Source organism: Monodon monoceros, unplaced genomic scaffold (genome assembly GCF_005190385.1).
Source record: "Monodon monoceros isolate NGI ecotype Baffin Bay Population unplaced genomic scaffold, NGI_Narwhal_1 Super_Scaffold_13, whole genome shotgun sequence".
Taxonomy (NCBI): Eukaryota; Metazoa; Chordata; class Mammalia; order Artiodactyla; family Monodontidae; genus Monodon; species Monodon monoceros.
Genome location: NW_021703769.1, coordinates 24,436,415 through 24,452,230, shown reverse-complemented (window position 1 = coordinate 24,452,230; position 15,816 = coordinate 24,436,415). Strand labels below are relative to the sequence as shown.

General features: G+C 39.1%; 1 protein-coding gene across 2 annotated transcripts in view; it reads left to right on the top strand.

The window, feature by feature from the left end:
* ASIP (agouti signaling protein) overlaps positions 1-15,816 on the top strand; it is a 227,992-nt gene that overhangs the window by 135,630 nt on the left and 76,546 nt on the right. Inside the window, exon 1 of one of the 2 annotated variants that reach the window (XM_029219875.1) lies at positions 1,854-1,962. The exons of the other annotated variant lie outside the window; for it this stretch is intronic. The gene's annotated coding sequence lies outside the window, so the exon portion shown is untranslated. Of the gene's footprint in view, positions 1-1,853; positions 1,963-15,816 lie in introns of those variants that run through there. 2 annotated transcript variants of the gene reach the window in all.

The window sequence follows — 15,816 nt, the reverse complement described above, 5'->3', positions numbered from 1 at the left end:
CTCTTTCTTTCTTTCTTTTTTTTTCAATCACATTCGAAGAGCGAACAAGTTCTTTTCACCTTATCAAGCAAGGTGAGAAGAACATTGCTTCCTTTATTCTTGAGTGGGTCTGCACCAAAGGATTGAGAGGGCTAACAGCATCTGAGTAATTAAGGGTGACATCTGAGTTATCTGAGAGCACTTTGTACATGTGACAGAATTATCTGAATAGGTAAATGGTGTTGCAAATACTTCAGCAAAATCCAATTACGGGCCTCTGAGTCCATTCTAATTTACGGCTCCCACACTGTTTACCTGCAGTATAGGCAGCGCATCCGTTTTGAAATTCTTCTAAGAAACCATGACTGTGCAAATTGGTCCAACAAATAGCTGAATGTACACATTGCTCTGTTAGAGACGGAAAGGCAGACGTAGACATAAGTACTAAATTTTATCTCATGGCATCTGAGCAGCCTAGATGGCCTGACAGTTTTGTTGTGCTACAATATATGGGTAACAATTGGGTCATTAGATAGCTCACAAAACTCCCCTCCAGCAGCCCAGGCTCTCCTGGGGTTAACTCTTGCTGTGGGGCTGGGATGAGGAAAAACAGACCTTCCCAAGCTGCAGCTGCAATTGACACCTCCTTTACCCCACACCTGAGCTCCTGCTCCCTGGAAGAGAAACCTGAGTAAAGATAGCCATGGCAGCAGAGAAGGGCTCTTCTTGGCAATGGCTGCTTCTGACTTCAGAGCTGTGGGCACTGAGCTAGAAAGCAGTACAGAGAGAGAGGACCAGGAACTAAATGACACCGGGAAATGGGAAACTCAGAGGAGAAAGGACCTGACTTTCTTCCCCTCAAAGACGTGTGCTTTGCAAGGTTCGTCTTTTCATCTGGACTGTTGAGTCTCAAAATTTTTAGTTCTTAGACTATTTGAGCAAAACAAGAGTGTCTCACCTATTTACTAGACAAATAAACAAGCCAGCAAACAAACAAACAAACAAAAACCCACTTTTGAGCTGTTTTTGCTGAATCCCTGTGATTATTTGTGGCTCCCTTTAAACATGTTTGTTTTGATGCATTTAAGTTTTGATTGAAATCCACAGTGGAAAATATTGTTTCAAAGGGAAAAAAACCAAACCACCCAACATACTTCTGTGCCTTGCATACTGACCCAACCCACAGAACGATTGGAAGAATCTTTGCCAACCCACCAGAGATCCCTGGATTCCACTTGGAGAGCCCATCGATCTAAAAAACGACATCTTGATTTCAGAACCCTTCTTTTGATCTGGAATTATCTATTATTGACCACAGAAAGCTGCTACTGACGATTACTGGAACAGTGTCCTGTAGAGCGAGAGGTGAGCCCAGTGTGGGAAGAAGAAATCTCTTTCTCTTTCTCAGCGGGTGTTTTGGTACAGTGCGATATCTATGCTTAGTATGATCTATGAGCTCAATTTCTTCTTCTCTTTTTCTTCCTCTTCTTTTTCCTTTCTCTCCCCTCCTTCCTCTTCCTCATTTTCTTCTACTTTGTTTGTTTCTTCTATAGTAAAAATTTCCCCAAGCCCTCGGTGCCTAAATGATTTTTGCCTGGTACATTCCACTAATTGAAATTTCATAATCACAGTTTCTTATTCGGCTGTGAATTTTCCTATATCTGAGCACCCAAATTATTGTAAACGCAGCCGGCCCTTGCCCATGCCTTGTGTACAGTTACCTGAGATAGTACCAGAGAAGAGAAGGCTGCAGGTTTGTGCCTTTCACTGTACCAAAATGCAGAGCTCTATTGACATACGTGTAGGAAAGGAGAAGAACCTTCGTGGAGGGAGCAGCCATGTTGCAATGAACCGACAACACAGATAATATGAAGAACAAATCCAGGGATAAATGGAACCATACGCTGGAAGCATGAAGTTACAATAGTTCCTTTGGTCAAACTGCTCCGAAAATGCAGGAAAAGACTCTCACTCATGTTGAAGGTAGGGCATGTGTCTGCATCTGCTTTGCTTAAACCACAGGGATCTCATTAAGGATCGGGGCACTGACACTGATGGCTTCATCCTGGGCACGACCTCAGCAGGATGGCCCCATGCAAAGGTAATTACCAGGAGTGGAGGGATCATTATAGCCTTTTGATTTGGTCACCCAAACATCCTGTCAGACAGATGTAGAAAGGAGACCTATCTTTACTTCAAAAGAAGTAAATTGTGGTTGAAGTGTTTGGTTTCAGTCTCTCTCACGTTGAGGCTTTGAAAAATAGACCTGTGGGCTTAGGAAACCACATACCAGATTCAATTGCTTTGGAGTCCTGAGAATATTCAAGGTTATAAGGAAATATATGACCCAATTCAAGACAATTATTTTAATTGGCAGTTTTACTGTCTAGTGCAGTAACCCTCATTTTGTGTAAGTGGCTCGGGGTTGGAATGCAATCTGGGAAAGGGCTGTTTCTGGTTCTTCAAGACAGTCTGAAGGATTATCAAAATTAAAATAGCATAAAACTTGCCATCTTTCGGTTACACCATGAATCTTTCTCTCTTCCAAGCACTTCTACATATGGGTAAGCATTCTAGCAAAGATGCAGTTACAGTCCAGCATGAGGAAACAAAGAAGCCCAAGTGTTCAAAGTTGGACAAAAGAGCCAGGACACTAGTCAAAAAGAGAGAAGAGCTATTACAGAAGAGAAATAGAAAATAGAAACCAAAAAGATCAGATGTCGGTGTATGTGTTGGGGTTGGGGGATGGTGGAGGGTAGCAGAGCGTCATCTTTGATTGACATAAGAAAGAATATAGTTCAGGGAGAATGTGCACAAAGAAATAGATCATGGCTTGAGAGAAAACTGACTTCAGTTGGGTAGGGAACATTTATTCAGATTTTAGGGAGAAAATTGGAAAGAACTGTAAAGCTAAAGTCTGTATCCAATTTGAATACCTATGCAGCTGGGTCTTGGGGCCAAAGTAGTCCCTAGATCCCCTAGAAGTCTGCATTTGCTCAAAAGGCAGCTCTCTTGAGGAAAAAGAAGACGAATGGGGGCATCACAGTGGGGGAGAGGTCCATAAACCCTTCTGATGGCCCGCGCACAGGTAGGCCTGCTAGACAGCCGCCAGTTCTGTCTCCATCTGTTCCCGAAACCCGTGCTTACAGATTCTTTCTTTATATTCAGGTGTTTTTAAGAAGAATCAGCTTGGAGCAAAAGTACTAAATTCAAAACATTCTAAAACCACAATTTAAATCTTATTTAAAAGATGAGAAGTGTGACTCTTTCATTTGTTTAGAAATAGTCACTGCAGACAGTATCCCATCCGGTATGTGTTTCACTCTTTCCTTGGTTTGTTCTGGTCTCAAGTGCCATCAGGCCTCATTCAATACAGTCAGTAATTGGACTTTTAGAAGAAGGAAAAATGGTTATTTAAAATTGCCTCCTTATGTCTGGTAGTTGCACCCTTTGACATTTGCTTCCGGAGAAGTGTATACAGTGATGACTGACTAGGTGTCTGCTTTAAGTTAGTTCAACTGTGAAATAAATTAGGAGGCCATCTGCATCCTTAGCATCACTGTAAGTTAGGGACACAGAGAAAAATTCACTGGACCCTAGTGAAGGCATTCACGGATTAGAGCTTCGGTGTGGTCAGGTGACCTGATTCACAGGAGCAGCAGGCCCTGGTGCACAAAGCTCAGGAATAGGAATTAGGAGACCAGTTTCTAGTCCTGCATCTACTTCTAACAGCCTGTGAGGCCTTAATCTAGTCATTGACCCGCTCAGGGCAGCCATCTTTCCATGCATAAAATGGGAAGACAAAGACTAGCTTCCCCTACTTGTGGATAAGATGAAAGCTGAAAGTATCTGCCTTAGCTAGGGGAGAGGGAGTGGGGTCAGAGGGAGACAGTTGTGACAGCTGACTTTGTCACTTGATTGCTTAATTTTTAAAATCTTGATCTCCCTCTTCACTGGGATCCTGAATGGTCTGGACACACTTTTATTTTCTTTTAAGTAAAGTTGTTATTGAAAGTTTTTCTGTTTCTATTAGACAAAAAAGCCTTCAGCTTGACGAATTTTCACCACATAAACACACCCAGGAAACCTAAACCTAGATCTAGAAATAGGACATTACCAGTACCCAGAACCCCCTCATGCCCTCTTTAAGTCCCTTTCTTCCCAAGGGCAACCACTAACCTGACTTCTAACACCATAATTAAGTTTTGCCTGTTTGAGGGTTTATGTATGTGTGTATATACTTTGATGTGTGACTTCCTTTGCTTAATATTATGTTTGTAAGATTCAGTTATGTTATTGCATGTAGTAATATTTTGGGGTTTTTGGGGTTTTTTTGTTTGTTTGGTTTTTTTGTTGTTGTTTTTTGGCTGCACCACGCGGCTTGTGGGATCTTAGTTCCCCGACCAGGGATCGAACTCTTTGCCCCCTGCAGTGAAAGGGTAGAGTGCTAACCACTGGGCCGCCAGGGAATTCCTACATGTAGTAATATTTTATTTTCATTGCTCTATAATATTTCATGAATTTATATACCACAATTTATTTATCCATTGCCTTATTGATGGACATTTGGGTTGTTTCCAGTTGGGGACTATTATGAACAGTTCTATTAGGAACATTTATGAACAGTTTTTTGCTGAACATATGAATGCATTTCTATTGGGTATATCTAGAAATGGAATTGCTGAATTACGGGACGTGTGAGTTCTGCTTTAAGAGATACTGCCAGTTTTCCAAATTAGTTGCATCATTTTACACTCCCACCAGCCATGTCTGAGATTTCTCCTCAACACTTGGTATTGTCTGTCTTTTACATTTAGCCATTTTGGTGGGAGAGTAGTGGAATGCTTTTTTATTTTAATTTATATTTCCTTGATGACTAATGAAGTTGAGCACGTTTTAATATATTTATTGGCCATTTGGATATACTGTTTTGTGAAATAACTTTCAGGTCTTGAACCTATTCTTCTGTCGGGTTGTCTGACATTTTTATTGATCTATAAGTGTTCTTTAAATATTATGGACATTGTTGTGTACATGTTGCAAATATCATTTCCCACAATGCTGTCAAATCATATTGGAGCCTGAGGCAAAGGAAAACTCAGAAATACTGATACCTATCTTTATTTAAAATTATGACATTTTGCTCATCATGGATTTTTAAAAATTAACTCTGCTTTTTAAAAATATTGTATAATGTCTTATTTGTTTTGATTACTGAGGGGTTTTTTTGGTGCCCCTTTAAAAATTGTGTCCAAGCTTAGCACCTCACTTGCCTCACCCTAAACCTGGCTCTTATTCCATTCTGTGGCTTGCATTATAGTCTTTCTAGTGTTATTTGTTGAAAGGGAGTTCCTAATTTAAATTAAAATTAATTGAATTGGATTTTTCAAGCTTTTCTCTTATGGTTAGCATCTTTTTTAAAACTTCTGTTTAAGAAATTTTTTCCTACTTAAGTCATAAAGATATTCTCCTATAATTTCTTTTAGAATAGTGCTCTCCAATAGAACTTTCTGCAGTGATGGAACTATTCTCTATCTGTGCTGTCCAACATGACAGCCATATGATGCAACTATTGAGTACTTGAAATGTGGCCAGTATGTCTGTTGCACTGAATTTTAAATTTTATTTCCTTTAATTAATTTAATTAAATATAGCTAGTGGCAATGTAGTCTGACAACGTTGTCCACCTGGAATTGATTTTAAGGTATGCTATAAGGTCATGTCTCCTTTTTTTCTTCCATATGGATATCCAGTTGACCCAGGATCGTGTACTGAAAAGACTGTCAATTCCTTTTATAATTTACCAATATATGTGACTCTGGTTCTGGGATGTCCATTCTTTTTCTATCTATCTATTAGTTCGTCTTTTTGCCAATTCCATGCTGTGTCAAATACTGTAGCTACTATAATGAGACTTAATACATAATAGAATAAGTTTTTCATGTTTCTGGTCTTCCCCAAGAGGTCTTGGCTATTCTTGAACTTCTGCATTTCCACATAAATTTTATTTATTTATTTATTGAAGTATAGTTGACATACAATATTATGTTAGTTTCAGGTGTACAACATAGTGATTTGACATTTAAATACATTATGAAATGATCATCATGATAGGTCTAATAACCATCTGTCACCGTACAAAGATATTACAGTATTATTGACTATATTTCTTATACTGTATATTACATCTTGTGACTTATTTATTTTATAACTGGAATTTTGTCCCTCTTAATCTCCTTCACCTATTTCACCCAACCCCCATAGCTGTCCCCTCTGGCAATCAGTTTGTTCTCTGTTCTCTGATACAGTTTGTTCTCTGTATCTATGTCTATTTCTGTTTTGTTTTGTTTGTTTTGTTTTTTAAGATTCCACACGTAAGTGAAAACATATGGTATTTGTCTTTTTCATTCCGACTTATTTCACTTAGCATAAGTTGTGGCATGTTGTGGCAAATGGCAAGATTTCATTCTTGTTTATAGTTGATGATATTCCATTGTGTATATATACCACATATTCTTTATCCATTCATATATCAGTGGATATTTAGATTGCTTCCACAGCTTGGCTGTCGTAAATAATGCTGCAATGAACATTATTGTACTGAACATATATTATTCACACGTGTTTCAATTTAGTGGGTTCGTTTCCTTTTGTTTTCCACCCAGAAGTGGAATTGCTAGATCATATGGTAGTTCTATTTTTAATTTTTCGAGGGACCTCCATACTATTTCCCATAGTGGCTGTACCAATTGATATTTGCACTAACAGTCCACAAAGGTTCACTTTTCTCAACATCCTCACCAATTATTGTTATCTGTTGTCTTTTTTTGCTTTATTTTTTTTAACATCTTTATTGGAATATAATTGCTTTACAATGTTCTGTTAGTTTCTGCTGTATAACAAAGTGAATCAGCTAAATGTCTACATATATCCCCATATCTCCTTCCTCTTGCATCTCCCTCCCACCCTCCCTATCCCACCCCTCTAGGTGGTCACAGAGCACCGAGCTGATCTCCCTGTGCTATGCAGCTTCTTACCACTAGCTATTTTACATTTTGTAGTGTATATATCAATGCTACTCTCTCACTTTGTCCCAGTTTACCCTTCCCCCTCCCCATGTCCTCAAGTCCATTCTCTACGTCTGCGTCTTTATTCCTGCCCTGCCACTAGGTTCATCAGAAACATTTTTTTTTTTAGATTCCATATATATGTGTTAGCATACGGTATTTGTTTTTCTCTTTCTGCCTTACTTCACTCTGCATGACAGACTCTAGGTCCATCCACCTCATTACAAATAGTCCAATTTCGTTTCTTTTTATGGCTGAGTAATATTCCATTGTATATATGTGCCACATCTTCTTTATCCATTCATCCAATGATGGACACTTAGGTTGTTTCCATCTCTGGGCTATTGTAAATAGAGCTGCAATGAACATTTTGGTACATGACTTTTTTTGAATTATGATTTTCTCAGAGTGTATGCCCAGTAGTGGGATTGCTGGATCATATAGTAGTTATATTTTTAGTTTTTTAAGGAACCTCCATACTGTTCTCCATAGTGGCTGTATCAATTTACATTCCCACCAACAGTGCAAGAGGGTTCCCTTTTCTCCACACCCTCTCCAACATTTATTGTTTGTAGATATTTTTTTGATGATGGCCATTCTGACTAGTGTGAGGTGATACCTCATTGTAGTTTTGATTTGCATTTCTCTAATGATTAGTGATGTTGAGCATCCTTTCAGGTCTTTGTTGGCAATCTGTATATCTTCTTTGGAGAAATGTCTATTTAGGTCTTCTGCCTATTTTTGGATTGGGTTGTTTGTTTTTTTGATATTGAGCTGCATGAGCTGCTTGTATATTTTGGAGATTAATCCTTTGTCAGTTGCTTTGTTTGCAAATATTTTCTCCCAATCTGAGGGTTGTCTTTTCCTCTTGTTTATGGTTTCCTTTGATCTGCAAAAGGCTTTAAGTTTCATTAGATCCCATTTGTTTATTTTTATTTCCATTTCTCTAGAAGGTGGGTCAAAAAGGATCTTGCTATGATTTATGTGATAGAGTGTCCTGCCTATGTTTTCCTCTAAGAGTTTTATAGTGCCTGGCCTTAGGTTTAGGTCTTTAATCCATTTTGAGTTTACTTTTGTATACAGTGTTAGGAAGTGTTCTAATTTCATTCTTTTACATGTAGCTGTCTAGTTTTCCCAGCACCACTTATTGAAGAGGCTGTCTTTTCTCCATTGTATATTCTTGCCTCCTTTATCAAAGAGAAGCTGACCATATGTGCATGGGCTTATCTCTGGGCTTTCTATCCTGTTCCATTGATCTATATTTCTGTTTTTGTGCCAGTACCATACTGTCTTGATTACTGTAGCTTTGTAGTATAGTCTAAAGTCAGGGAGCCTGATTCTTCCAGCTCCGTTTTTCTTTCTTAAGGTTGCTTTGCCTTTTCGGGGTCTTTTGTGTTTCCATACAAATTGTCAAATTTTTTGTTCTGGTTCTGTGGAAAATGCCATTGGTAGTTTGATGGGGATTGCATTGAATCTGTAGATTGATTTCAGTGTATAGTCATTTTCACAATGTTGATTCTTCCAATCCAAGAACATGGTATGTCTCTCCACCTTTTTTGTATCATCTTTAATTTCTTTCATCAGTGTCTTATAGTTTTCTTTATACAGGTCTTTGTTTCCTTAGGTAGGTTTATTCCTAGGTATTTCGTTCTTTGTGTTGCAGTGGTAAATGAGAGTGTTTCCTTAATTTCTCTCTCAGATTTTTCATCATTAGTGTATAGGAATGTAAGAGATTTCTGTGCATTAATTTTGTATCCTGCTACTTTACCAGATTCATTGATTAGCTCTAGTAGTTTTCTGGTAGCATCTTTAGGATTCTCTATGTATAGTATCATGTCATCTGTAAACAGTGACAGCTTTACTTCTTCTTTTCCTTCTCTGATTGCCATGGCTACCACTTCCAAAACTATGTTGAATAACAGTGGTGAGAGTGGGCAACCTTGTCTTCTTCTTGATCTTAGAGGAAATGGTTTCAGTTTTTCACCATTGAGAATGATGTTTGCAGTGGGTTTGTCATATATGGCCTTTATTGTGTTGAGATAGGTTCCCTCTATGCCTACTTTCTGGAGAGTTTTTGTCATGAATGCGTATTGAATTTTGTTGAAAGCTTTTTCTGCATCTATTGAGATTGTCATATGGTTTTTATCCTTCAGTTTGTTAATATGGTGTATCACATTGATTGATTTGTGTATATTGAAGAATCCTTTCATTCCTGGGATAAACCCCACTTGATCATGGTGTATGATCCTTTTAATGTGCTGTTGGATTCTGTTTGCTAGTATTTTATTCAGAATTTTTGCATCCATGTCCATCAGTGATATTGGCATGTAATTTTCTTTTTTTGTGACATCTTTATCTGGTTTTGGTATCAGGGTGATGGTGGCCTCGTAGAATGAGTTTGGGAGTGTTCCTCCTGCTATAGTTTGCAAGAGTTTGAGAAGGTCAGTGTTAGCTCTTCTCTAAATGTTTCATAGAATTTGCCTGTGAAGCCATCTGGTCCTGGGCTTTTGTTTGTTAGAAGATTTTAATCACAGTTTCAATTTCACTGCTTGTGATTGGTCTATTTATATTTTCTATTCCTTCCTTGTTCAGTCTTGGCAGGTTGTGCTTTTCTAAGAATTTGTCTATTTCTTCCAGGTTGTCCATTTTATTTTCATATAGTTGCTTGCAGTAATCTCTCATGATCCTTTTATTTTTGCAGTGTTAGTTGTTACTTCTTTTTCGTTTCTAATTCTGTTGATTTGAGTCTTCTCCCTTTTTTTCTTGTTGAGTCTGGCTAATGGTTTATCAATTTTGTTTATCTTCTCAAAGCACCACCTTTTAGTTTTATTGATCTTTGCTATTGTTTCCTTCATTTATTTTTCACTTCTTTCTGATCTGATCGTTATGATTTCTTTCCTTCTGCTAACTTTGGGGTTTTTTGGTTCTTCTTTCTCTAATTGTTTTAGGTGTAAGTTTAGGTTGTTTATTTGAGATATTTCCTATTTCTTGAGGTAGGCTTGTATAGCTATAAACTTCCCTTCTTAGAACTGCTTTTGCTGCATCCCATAGGTTTTGGGTCATCGTGTTTTCATTGTCATTTGTTTCTATGTATTTGTTGATTTCCTCTTTGATTTCTTCAGTGATATCTTGGTTATTTAGTAGTGTATTGTTTAGCCTCCATGTGTTTGTATTTTTTACAGTTTTTTTTCCTGTAATTGATATCTATTCTCATAGCGTTGTGGTTGGAAAATATACTTAATATGATTTCAGTGTTCTTAAATTTACCAGTGCTTGATTTGTGACCCACGATATGATCTATCCTGGAGAATGTTCCATGAGCACTTGAGAAGACAGTGTATTCTGTTTTGTTTGGATGGAATGTCCTATAAATATCAGTGAAGTCCATCTTGTCTAATGTGTCATTTAAAGTTTGTGTTTCCTTATTTATTTTCATTTTGGGTGATCTGTCCATTGGTGAAAGTGGAATGTTAAAGTCCCCTACTATTATTGTGTTCCTGTCAATTTCCCCTTTTATGGCTGTTAGCATTTGCCTTATATATTGATGTGCTCCTATGTTGAGTGCATAAATATTTACAATTGTTATATCTTCTTCTTGGATTGATCCCTTGCTCATTATGTAGTGTCCTTCTTTGTCTGTTATAATAGTCTTTATTTTAAAGTCTATTTTGTCTGATATGAGAATTGCTACTCCAGCATTCTTTTGATTTCCATTTGCATAGAATATCTTTTTTTTTTTTTTTTTTTTTTTTGCGTTACGTAGGCCTCTCACTGCTGTGGCCTCTCCCATTGTGGAGCACAGGCTCCAGACGCGCAGGCTTAGCAGCCATGGCTCACGGGCCTAGCCGCTCCGTGGCATGTGGGATCTTCCCGGACCGGGTCACAAACCCATGTCCCCTGCATCGGCAGGCAGACTCTCAACCACTGCGCCACCAGGGAAGCCCTGCATAGAATATCTTTTTCCATCCCTTCACTTTCAATCTCTATGTGTCCCTAGGTCTGAAGTGGGTCTCTTGTAGACAACACATATACAGGTCTTACTTTTGTATCCATTCAGCCAGTCTTTTGGTTGGAGCATTTAATCCATTTACATTTAGGTAATTATTGATATGTATATTCCTATTACCATTTTCTTAATTGTTTTGGGTTTGTTTTTGTAGGTCTTTTCCTTCTCTTGTGTTTCCTGCCTAGAGAAGTTCCTTTAGTATTTGTTGTAAAGCTGGTTTGGTGGTGCTGAATTCTCTTAACTTTTGCTTGTCTGTAAAGGTTTTAATTTCTCTGTCGAATCTGAATGAGATCCTTGCTGGGTAGAGTAATCTTGGTTGTAGGTTCTTCCCTTTCATCACCTTAAATATGTCGTGCCACTCCCTTCTGGCTTGCAGAGTTTCTGCTGAAAGATCAGCTGTTAACCTTATGGGGATTCTCTTGTATGTTATTTGTTGCTTTTCCCTTGCTGCTTTTAATACTTTTTCTTTGTATTTAATTTTTGAAAGTTTGATTAATGTGTGTCTTGGCATGCTTCTCCTTGGATTTATCCTGTATGGGACTCTCTGCGCTTCCTGGACTTGATTGACTATTTCCTTTCCCACGTTAGGGAAGTTTTCAACTATAATCTCCTCAAATATTTTCTCAGACCCTTTCTTTTTCTCTTCTTCTTCTGGGACCCCTATAATTCAGATGTTGGTGCATTTAATGTTGTCCCAGAGGTCTCTGAGACTGTCCTCAATTCTTTTCATTCTTTTTTCTTTATTCTGCTCCACAGCAGTTATTTCCGCTATTTTATCTTCAGGTCAACTTTTCCATTCTTCTGCCTCAGTTATTCTGCTATTGATTCCTTCTAGAGAATTTTTAATTTCATTTATTGTTTTGTTCATCATTGTTTGTTTGCTCTTTAGTTCTTCTAGGGTCCTTGTTAAACGTTTCTTGTATTTTCTCCATTCTATTTCCAAGATTTTGGATCATCTCTACTATCATTTCTCTGAATTCTTTTTCAGGTAGGCTGCCTATTTCCTCTTCATTTGTTTGGTCTGGTGGGTTTTTACCTTGCTCCTTCGTCTGCTGCATATTTCTCTATTGTCTCATTTTGTTTAACTTACTGTGTTTGGGGTCTCCTTTTTGCAGACTGCAGGTTTGCCGTTCCCGTTGTTTTTGGTGTCTGCCCCCAGTGGGTGAGGTTGGTCCAGTGAGTTGTGTAGGTTTCTTGGTGGAGGGGACTGGTGCCTGTGTTCTAGTGGGTGGGGCTGGATCTTGTCTTTTTGGTGGGCAGGGCCACATCTGGTGATGTGTTTTGAGGTGTCTGTGAACTTAGTATGATTTTACCCAGCTCTCTGCTAATGGTTGGGGTTGTGCTCTTGTCTTGCTAGTTGATTGGCACTGGGCGACCAGCACCAGAGGTTGCTGGCCGTTGGGTGGAGCTGGGTCTTAGCATTGAGATAGAGGTCTCTGGGAGAGCTCTCACAGATTGATATTATGTGGGGCTGGGAAGTCTCTGGTGGTCCAATGTCCTGAACTCAGCTCTCCCTCCTCAGAGGCTCAGGCCTGACACCAGGCTGGAGCACCAATACCCTTTCAGCCACACGGCTCAGAAGGAAAGGGAGAAAAAAAAGAAAGAAAAAAATTATTAAAATAAAAAATAATAATAAAAGAAGAGAGCAACCAAACCAATAAACAAATCCACCAATGATAACAAGTGCTAAAAACTATACTAAGATAAACATAAAAGTCAGAAACAAATCAGTCATAGACAGCAGACCCCAAGACTTCAATTGCTCCCAAAGTCCACCGCCTCAATTTTGCGGTGATTCATTGTCTATTCAGTTATTCCACAAATGCAGGGTACATCAAGTTGATTGTGGGGATTTAATCTGATGCCCCTGAGGCTGCTGGGAGAGATTTCCTTTTCTCTTCTTTGTTCACACAGCTCTTGGGGTTCAGCTTTGGTTTTGGCTCCACCTCTGTGTGTAGGTCACCCTCAGGCATCTGTTCCCACCCAGACAGGACAGGGTTAAAGGAGCAGCTGACTAGGGGACTCTGGCTCACTCAGGCCAGGGAGAGGGAGGGGTGCAGTAGTTATAATTGGAATGCGGGGCAAGCCTGCAGTGGCAGAGGCCAGCGTGACGTTGCAACAACCTAAGGTGCACCGTGTGTTCTCCCAGAGAACTTGTCCCTGGATCACAGAACCCTGGCAGTGGCGGGCTGCACAGGCTCCTGGGGGGCTGTGGATAGTGACCTGTGCTTGCATGCAGGATTCTTGGTGGCTGCAGCAGCAACATTAGCCTTTCATGCCCGTCTCTGGGGTCCAAGCTGATAGCCATGGCCTGCACCCATCTCTGGAGCTCATTTAGGTCGTGCTCTGCCTTCTGTGGGCAGACAGGGAAGGAATCCCCTCCCCTCGTGCACCCCGAAACAATGGTCATTTGCCTCTTAGGCAGGTCCAGACATTTTCCCGGACTCCCTCCCAGCTAGCAGTGGCCCACTAGCCCCCTTCAGGCTGTGTTCACACAGCCAATCCCAGTCCTCTCCCTGGGATATGACCTCTGAAGCCCGAGCCTCAGCTGCCAGCCACCAGCTGCCCCGGCGGGTGAGCAGACAAGCCTCTCAGGCTGGTGAGTGCTGGTCGGCACCAATCCTCTGTGGGGGAATCTCTTCGCTTTGCCCTCTGCACCCCTGTTGCTGTGCTCTCCTCTGTGGCTCCGAAGCTTCCCCTCCCGCCCACCCTCCATCTCCACCAGTAAAGGGTCTTCCTAGTGTGTGAAAACTTTTCCTTCTTCACAGCTCCCTCCCAGAGGTGCAGGTCCCATCCCTATTCTCTTGTCTCTGTTTTTTCTTTTTTCTTTTGCCCTACCCAAGTACATGGGGATTTTCTTGCCTTTTGTGAAATCTGATGTCTTTTGCCAGCGTTCAGTAGGTGTTCTGTAGGAGTTGTTCCACATATAGATGTATTTTTGATGTATTTGTGGGGAGGAAAGTGATCTTCACGTCTTACTCCTCCGTCATCTTGAAGGTCCCCCCGTTGTCTTTTTGATGATAGTGATTCTGACAGGTGAGAAGTATTTCATCAGTTTTGATTTCCATTTCCTTGATGATTAGTGATGTTGAGCATCTTTTCATGTATCTGTTGGTCATCTGTATGTCTTCTTTGGAAAAATGTCTATTCAGGTCCTCTGACCATATTTTAATTGTTTTTTTTTTTTGAGTGGTATGAGTCTTTTGTATATTTTGAATATTAACCCCTTATCAGATATACTGTTTGCAAATATCTTCTCCCATTCAGTAGGCTGCCTTTTTGCTTTGTTGAAAGTTTCCTTTGCAGTGCAAAAGCTTATTAGTTTGTTGTAGTCTCATTTGTTTATTTTTGCTTTTGTTCTCCTTGCCTGAGGAAACAGATCCAAGAAAAGTATTACTAAGACCAGTGTCAAAGAGTTCACTACCTGTGTTTTCTTCTAGGAGGTTTATGATTTCAGGTAAGTCTTTAATCCATTTTGAATTTATTTTTGTATATGGTGTAAGAAAATGGTCCAGTTTGATTCTTTTGCATGTAGCTGTCCAGTTTTCCAACACCATTTATTGAAGAAGCTGTCTTTTCCCCATTGTATATTCTTGCCTCCTTTGTCATAGATTAATTGACCATATAAGTGTGGATTTATTTCTGGGCTCTCTATTCTCTACCATTGATATATGTGTCTGTTTTTGTGCCAGTACCATAGTGTTTTGATTGCTATAGCTTTGTAGTATAGTCTGAAATCAGGGACCTTGATACCTCCAGCTTCGTTCTTCTTTCTCAGATTGCTTTGGCTATTCAGGATCTTTCATGATTCATACAAATTTTAGAATTATTTGTTCTAGTTCTATGAAAAATGCCATTGGTATTTTGATAAGGATTGCATTGAATCTGTAGATCACTTTGGGTAGTATGGATATTTTAACAATTAATTATTCAAATTCATGAGCATGGTGTATCTTTCCATTTATTTGTGTTGTCTTCAATTTCCTCCCTCAATGTCTTATAGATTTCAGAATACAGGTCTTTCACCTGCTTGGTTAAATTTATTCCTAAGTATTTTATTCTTTTTGATGAAACCATAAATGGGATTGTTTTCTTAATTTCTCTTTCTGATAGATAGTTATTAGTGTGTAGAAACTCAACAGATCTCTGTGTATTAATTTTGTATCCTACAACTTTACTGAATTTATTTATTAGTTCTAGCAATTTTTGGTGGAGTCTTTAGGGTTTCCTATATATAGTATCATGTCATATGAAAACAGTGACAGTTTTACTTCTTCCTTTCCAATTTGGATGTCCTTTATTCCTTATTCTTATCTGATTGCTGTGGCTAGAAACTCCAATGGTATGGTTGAATAAAAGTGACAAGAGTGGGCATCTTTGTCTTGTTCCTGATCTTAGAGGAAATGATTTCTGCTTTTCACCATTGAGTATGATGTTAGCTATGGGTTTGTCATATATGGCCTTTATTATGTTGAGGTATGTTCCCTCTATATCCACTTTGTTGAGAATTTTTATAATATATGGATGTTGAATTTTGTCAGAAGGTTTTCTCCATTTTTAAGAGGATCATATGATTTTTATCTTTTGTTTTGTTAATGTGGTGTAGCACATTGATTGATTTGCAGATATCAAACCATCCTTGCTCTTCTGGGATAAATTCCACTAGATAATGGTGTATGATCCTTTTAATGTACGGTTGAATTCAGTTTTCCTGCATTTTGTTGAGTGTTTTTGCACCTATATTCATCAGGGATATGACCTGTA